Source organism: Ambystoma mexicanum, chromosome 5p, assembly GCF_040938575.1.
Source record: "Ambystoma mexicanum isolate Mex_15411 chromosome 5p, UKY_AmexF1_1, whole genome shotgun sequence".
Taxonomy (NCBI): Eukaryota; Metazoa; Chordata; class Amphibia; order Caudata; family Ambystomatidae; genus Ambystoma; species Ambystoma mexicanum.
In genome coordinates, this window is record NC_090930.1 from 1,363,606,033 (window position 1) to 1,363,612,976 (window position 6,944).

At 43.8% G+C, this 6,944-nt stretch overlaps 1 protein-coding gene across 1 annotated transcript in view; it reads right to left on the reverse strand.

The window, feature by feature from the left end:
* The window catches only part of DNAH5 (dynein axonemal heavy chain 5), a 4,235,244-nt gene that overhangs the window by 3,712,071 nt on the left and 516,229 nt on the right, over window positions 1-6,944 (reverse strand). The gene's annotated exons all lie outside the window — the stretch shown is intronic.

Consider the following 6,944-nt stretch of genomic DNA (forward strand, 5'->3'; position numbering starts at 1 on the left):
TGTGTGATCTTCGGCAACAGGCCCCGGCGTCTTTCAACCCTGGCTCCGGCCCTTTGACTTTTGAACTCCTGTCTGAGTGTTTCTTGATTCTGCCTGCCTAACCAAAATATTGCCTGCGATTTTTGCCTCCATCTCCCTCTGGGTATCTCAGGTGCGAAGTGTGTTTTGCCCCGGTAGCATTTCATGTCACGGATACGCGTTTATTTAGTAGACCGAACTGTCAAAAAGTGATCACAATCGTATTTGCGGTAACGTGTTTTGTTCGTAACCCCTGTTCATTCAAACACAGGGTACTTACCTTGAGACTTACTGTACAAAGTGAATTGGTTAGTTGTAGTATATTTAACGTGTGGTTTTTATTTGAGTTTAATAGAAGTGTTGTGTTATAACGAATGGTTTAAAACTAAATGTACTTATATTTTTCTACCTGAAACATTGAGTCAGTGTTTGTTTGAGTCACAGTAATTGTGGTCCCTTTGTGTAATCTCTGCTACTGCTCATATACTCTTGAGATAAGTCTGGCTGCTCCACCACTGCTACCACTCTGACATCGTAGTACAGGCTTGTAGCAAAGGTAAAAACTTGTATTGCCACCTGTAGTTTTAATTGTGTGTAGTGGTCCCTAAGGGCACTGCACAGGATTCTGCCTAACATCTGGAACCAGTGTCCAACGTCTTCTCAGGGCTAACAGGCCGCACCAATCTGGTATCACACTACATTAAAACAGAACCAGGAAAAATAATTTGTCTCAAACCTTATCGACTGCCAGAAGCCAAGCGTGACGGCATGGCACAAGAAATAAATGAAATGCTGAAACTCGGGACCATAGTTGCTTCTAAAAGCGCCTGGTGCTCACCAGTGGTATTAGTGCCCAAACCAGATGGAACCATGAGATTCTGCATGGATTTCAGGCAGTTAAATGCTATATCTCATTATGAAGCCTATCCCATGCCTACGATAGACAAACTGATTGAGAAACTGAGTTCTGCTGTTTACCAAAGCACTCTGGATCTAACTAAGGGCTACTGACAGATACCCCTTAACCGGGTGATCAAGAGAAGACGGCATTTGCCACACCACAGGGGCTCTTCTTCCAATTCCCAGTGTTACTCTCCGGGCTGCACGGGGCCCCAGCCATGTTCCAAGCATTAATGGACCAGATACTTAAACCTCACGGACAATATGCATCACATATCTGGATGACATAGTTCTCTTCAGCACAATGTAGGACCCATCTACTAAAGGTAATTAGAGCCCTGCAGGAAGCAGGCCTGCACATTAATCCTAAAAACACCAAACTGGTGGCCGGAACACTCAAGTATCTAGAGAATTCAGTGGCTGGAGGTGTGGTGACCCCATTACTGGACAAAGTGCAAGCTGTTCAAAAAATGCAGATTCCAGACACACAAAAGGGGATACATGCTTTTTTAGGCTTTGTGGGAATACTACAGAAGGTTCCTGCCACATTTCTCATCAGTTGCCGCACCCCTTACAGATGCCCTCAAAACGAACCGTCCTCTGGTAATCACAAAGGAAGTCATACAGGCCTTCCGGTTCTTAATCAACATAATTTCAGAACACCCTGTCTTGCACTGTCCAGATTTTTCCAAACATTTCTATTTACAAGCGGATGCATCAGGCTGCGGTTTAGGGGCGGTCTTATCACAAGGAACTAAAAGCGAACCATACCCCATCCCCTTCATTAGCAGAAAACTACTTCGGGATAAACTACCGTATTCCACCTTGGAGAAGGAATGCCTGGCCATCAAGTGGGCTGTGGAATCGCTTAGATACTACCTGTTGGGTAGAGAATTCACTATTTTCACAGATCATGCACAGCTACGTTGGTTGGCTACACAGAAAGACTTGAATCACTGGGTGCTCAGATGGTTCCTCACTCTGCAGCCTCATTCTGCAGCCGTACAACTTTTTAACTCGTCATAAACCAGGGAAATACCAAGTGGTGGCCGACTACCTGTCTTGTGCCTTGGACCAGCCCAAACGGCTTGGTCCCTTGAGGGGAGTATGTAACCTCCAAGTAAAGCAATCAGAAACCAAGCTATGACAGGTCTGACAGGTTTGGGTAATACGGGAAGCTATGGAACTCAGGAACAACTAAACGGCAATACGGATATAATTGCATGCACAGAGAGCTCTGTGCATCCTGGCTCAGCAGATGCAGACAGGCTGGAAGGCAACTCATGTATCAACTCAGTTAAGGTGGCATCAGTGTCCAAGCATTATGAGCCGCATGCATTTCCAGAAACAGCATAGTATGCGGGGAGGACTACAGATCCCAGAGTTCCCCTTTACATCGAGCATCAGTCATTCCCCAGAATGTCACAGTATGTGGGGGGGGCTACTAATCCCATAATGCCCCAGTACACCGGGTTAACCTGCACCCGAAGATCGAACAGTAAAAGGGCACAGTTAAATAGACAGCACTTACCTTATATGCTTAAAACGAAACTAGCCGCCGATACAGGGCCCCGAGGGTGGTGGAAGGGTCCGGAAGAAACATTTGCCAGGCAGGAGTCAAGAAGAGCACCATGGGTCATGAAAGAGAAAAAGGAGGGGGTTGCATCACCCGGAATGGGAGAGAATGGAAACACATGTGGGGGGGAGGGGAGAGTTGATGCAAGGTTAAAAACAGCAGTGAATGAATCCGTTCTCTGTTTTTCCACGTTTACCCAGACGGAGGTCGGCGAGGAATGGAGGAGGCCCCTGCAGGGTTCTAATGGGCATACTAGAACTGTGAGTTCCCGACCAAGAGGGCATCCATACTTCCGGCCCGCTTCATCCCGGAACGCTGAGCAGAGGACAAAGTGCTGGGTGCATTTGTATGAACTTGGTTTTGTTGGTGGTATACGGAATACGTGTACGTTGTAACCTGAATCAAGGCATTTTTCTTTTCAACTACCGCTCGGCTCCGGCCTGCTATTTAACAGTCCTGCATTCATTTCAGCAGATCTAAAGAAGGAGCCAAGTATCCTGAGGAGCCTAGCAGAACAAAGGATGATCCTGAGACGCACTTGAGGAGGTCTGGGACCCGAATCCTGCTGCAGGGCTGGTGGTCCCTGCTTTGCATCTGATCTCAGAAGACCTCTGAAGGTGCTTCGAACCCTTGGAGTGGTGGGACCAATCACTCTCAACGTCTACTGGTAACCCTGCAAGTCAACCTGTTTGGAAATGTCCCTGGGCCATCCGGTTGACTGTCCAGCTCAAACCTATGTTACTGTGCAGGAGCATCGCCGACTCGAGACTTGGGGACTCCTAGCTTATCCAACAAGGCGACCTTCCTCCGAATGTCATCGTCCCAGCACCTTTGGGCCATGAAATAGAAGACTGCATCCTACCACAAGAGCTGGGTCCCCTTGTGTCACTGTGCTGCAGTGATGGTCGCCGAAGGCAGTTTTACCACGTTCATTCAGTGCCCTGGGACTTGCTGCATCTGTGTTTTCTTCTTTTCTTGTCGGAATCGAGTGTAGAAGCTCCTGTGACATACCGGCCCTGAACCCGCACCCGCAGGCAGCGCCTGTGCATCTGGAAGTTGAACAGAATGTGGGAAATCATGCCTCTGGTGAACACTTCTGGGCCAGCCACCTCTGGACCAAAACCAAACTAAGGGTGGGGAGTAGTGAAGTCACTTACCAGTGACCCTTTATTCATCCAAATGCATTCATTCCTTGGGGGCTAATTGTTGGCCTTCCTGTTGGCTTAGGTAGTGCTTGCTGCCTAGAGCTCTCCAAAAGTCAGGAACAGTTTTAACAGTAGCAGATCCTCACCTGACTCTTGAACCCATTTCACGCCTAACTTTTTCCTGTTCCCTAAAAAGTACTTGTTAAGTTTACGGACGACCGTGCGCATTACACATGCATTGAATATTGAGCACAAAGCTCAACTCATCTTAGGGCTTGACCCCTAAAGTTAGGATTGTCATATCTGAACTCTATCCGTACTATAAAAGTTCCTCACCTTCTTCCTTTGCAGGTACTGGTGGAGTTATTAACTTTCTCGCACTGATTCCAGTGGTTGTATATATATTATATGGTGTCTTGCTTGTGTGCTGTTTTACTAGAACAGTACATTTATATTGTGTTGTTATTGGGCCTATAATAAATGGAGTATTTTTGTATACTGACACGTGATAACCTCTGCTTGCTGCGCTCTCCAACTGAGTGCTATTTGTTTACTAAAAAGAAACACTACTGATTGGAATTTTCTGCCTGTGTGGCTGTGTTTATTTATGGAAAACTTGAAACACAATCAACATAAACTACCAGTTCGGAAAATATGATGAAGATACTTATCAATCATGCTGAACGCGAACACAAACTCGTTACCACAGAAATAGAAAACATCAAAAAAGAGATTGCTGAAATCAAGAACCCTAGCACTTCCAAGGATAAAAACTATGAAAAAATGTATCATATATTAGGTGAATATAAAGACGGAATTAAGATGCAGAAATTTCAACAAATTTTCCGAGACGAAAAAGATTGCCTCAATGATCGTATCTACACTTTTCAGCACAAATATGATGGAGATCTACATTTAGTAAAAACGCCCACTGGCACCCTGAATACCTCACGCCGACTCAGACCCAGAAATCAGCAATATCACAGAAGAAGGATCAGGAAATCAGACACCATTAGACATCACCAGAAACAATAGGAGAGGCTTCCTAGCAGAAATAAAAAGATTTAAAAAGGGCAACCAGTCGAATTACAACCAGCCCACCAAACAAGTTAGGTTTCAACCAAAGGCCCCCTTTAGGGCCCAGTACCACAACAACACCAACCACCTCAGAGGAGGAAGAGGAGCTAGACAGAGGAGACGCCACCGGATCCAGTCACAAAAATCGCATGAACAAATCCATTCTCAAAGTCTAGTTACCAACTTATCGGATGAACAACTTACGCCTCACCACATATCATTACTTAACCATGGATTCTCTTTTGCCCCAAGTGCGCCATCAGATATGACTGAAGTACGGATTGACCAATGCAAGTTTACCAGAAGGTTTATACTTAAAAAATACTTCCACAACAAATCCAAGACATTTGAACCAGTCAGTGTGACCGCACCACTGAGTGACCTGAGTATTCAAGAGATTGAAAATATCCATGTTCTGACAAACTTAGTGGAAGATCAAACTAAATCAATTGCCCAAATACAAAGTGAATTGGGAATCTACCAACGAAACATAGACATGCAAGAACACAAGAAGTGGTCGAAGTTTATGCCCCCTCAGTTTGGAGACAATGGGATAGGAATCTTTTATCGGGCCATCACCACAGAAATCCATAATCAATATTGTGGTGTTAAACAGACAAGATTACATAACAATGGCCAAGGAGCACCTTTCGACACCTGGATGCTACAAAAATCTGGACTCTAACCCAACATCACACACTGTCATAGAATTACAAATGCTGATTCAGTACTGGTATCAAAAAGGACTCCTTACAGATGATGAAAGGGACTTTCTCATCAGGCCCAAACCGCAGATGTCGACAATATATTTTTTACCGAAAGTGCATAAAACTCACCAGCACCTGCCACTGGTACGACCCATAATGAGTGGGCACGGAGGCACCATGGAGGGTATGGCACAATATATTGATTCAGCCATCAAACATATAGTACCATTGATACCAGCATATTTCAAAAATACCACCCACGCACTTCAAATTCTCAATCAACTCACCTGGCAGAAGCATTATTTTCTAGTGAAGTTAGATGTAAAAGCTGTATAAACCTCTATTCAACACCATTTAGCATTAGATACCATAGATCAGACTTTTAGGACATTTTCAGCTTCATACACAATGCATGTGGAAATGATTAAAAGTTTTCTTAACTTCACGCTTAAACATAACGAGTTCCTATTCAACAATGAATATTACTCCCAGACCCAGGGTATCGCTATGGATGCGAAATACGCCCCCTCATTAGCCAATCTCTTTTTGGCATTCTTTAAGGACCGATGTATCTTTCACAATAATGTATTTCTCAATGATATTGCAATCTGGAAAAGGTACATGATTTGGACTGGAACCTTTGAAAGATTCGACAATTTTCTAGAATATTTGAACAATAATCAATTTGGTATCGAATTCACAGGCAATATCCAAGATACATAGATGGTATTCTTAGATTTGGAAATTAACATTGTGAACAATATTATCTTAACGTGAACTCACAGAAAAGCCACGGCTGTTAACGCAATTTTGCATGCCTCTAGCAGTCACAGGAAAAGTGTGATAGAAAACATACCTAGAGGGGAGTTCCTAAGATCCAGACGAAACTGCAGCACTGATTCTCAATATCAAATAGAATGTAAGTCAATTGTTGCCATGTTTAAGAAAAGAGGATACCGCCAAGTCACTATTGACAAAACGGCCAGCCTTACTCACAAAGTGGACTGTAATCTGCTATTAACTGGAACCAAACGAGCAAACACTAATTCGTCAAATGAGGTGAACTTTATCACCAAATACTCCAATGACTGCAAATTTCTGTTCCAGATACTACAAAAACATTGGCACATACTACAATTAGACTCAGAACTGTCAGAGTATATTTCAGCACAACCAAAGATCATATTCACCAAAACACCTACCTTGCACAATGCTTTAAGCCCCTCTTTCCTGAAACCTGACACCACAGAACAGACAACTTGGCTTGCCCCACAAACTAAACCAGCAGGTTTCCACAAATGTGGTATGTGTAACTTTTGCCAATTTGCATTATCACCTACTAAAGTTTTCTGTTGCCATGGAGGGCTTGAAGTTGTGATCACTGATTTTATTAACTGTCGCACCAAATATGTAATCTATGGAATACGATGTGTATGCAACAAAGTTTATGTGGGTAGCACCATCCGTGAATTACGTGTCAGAATAAGAGAACACTTATCAAATCTTCACAGTCAAGATCCA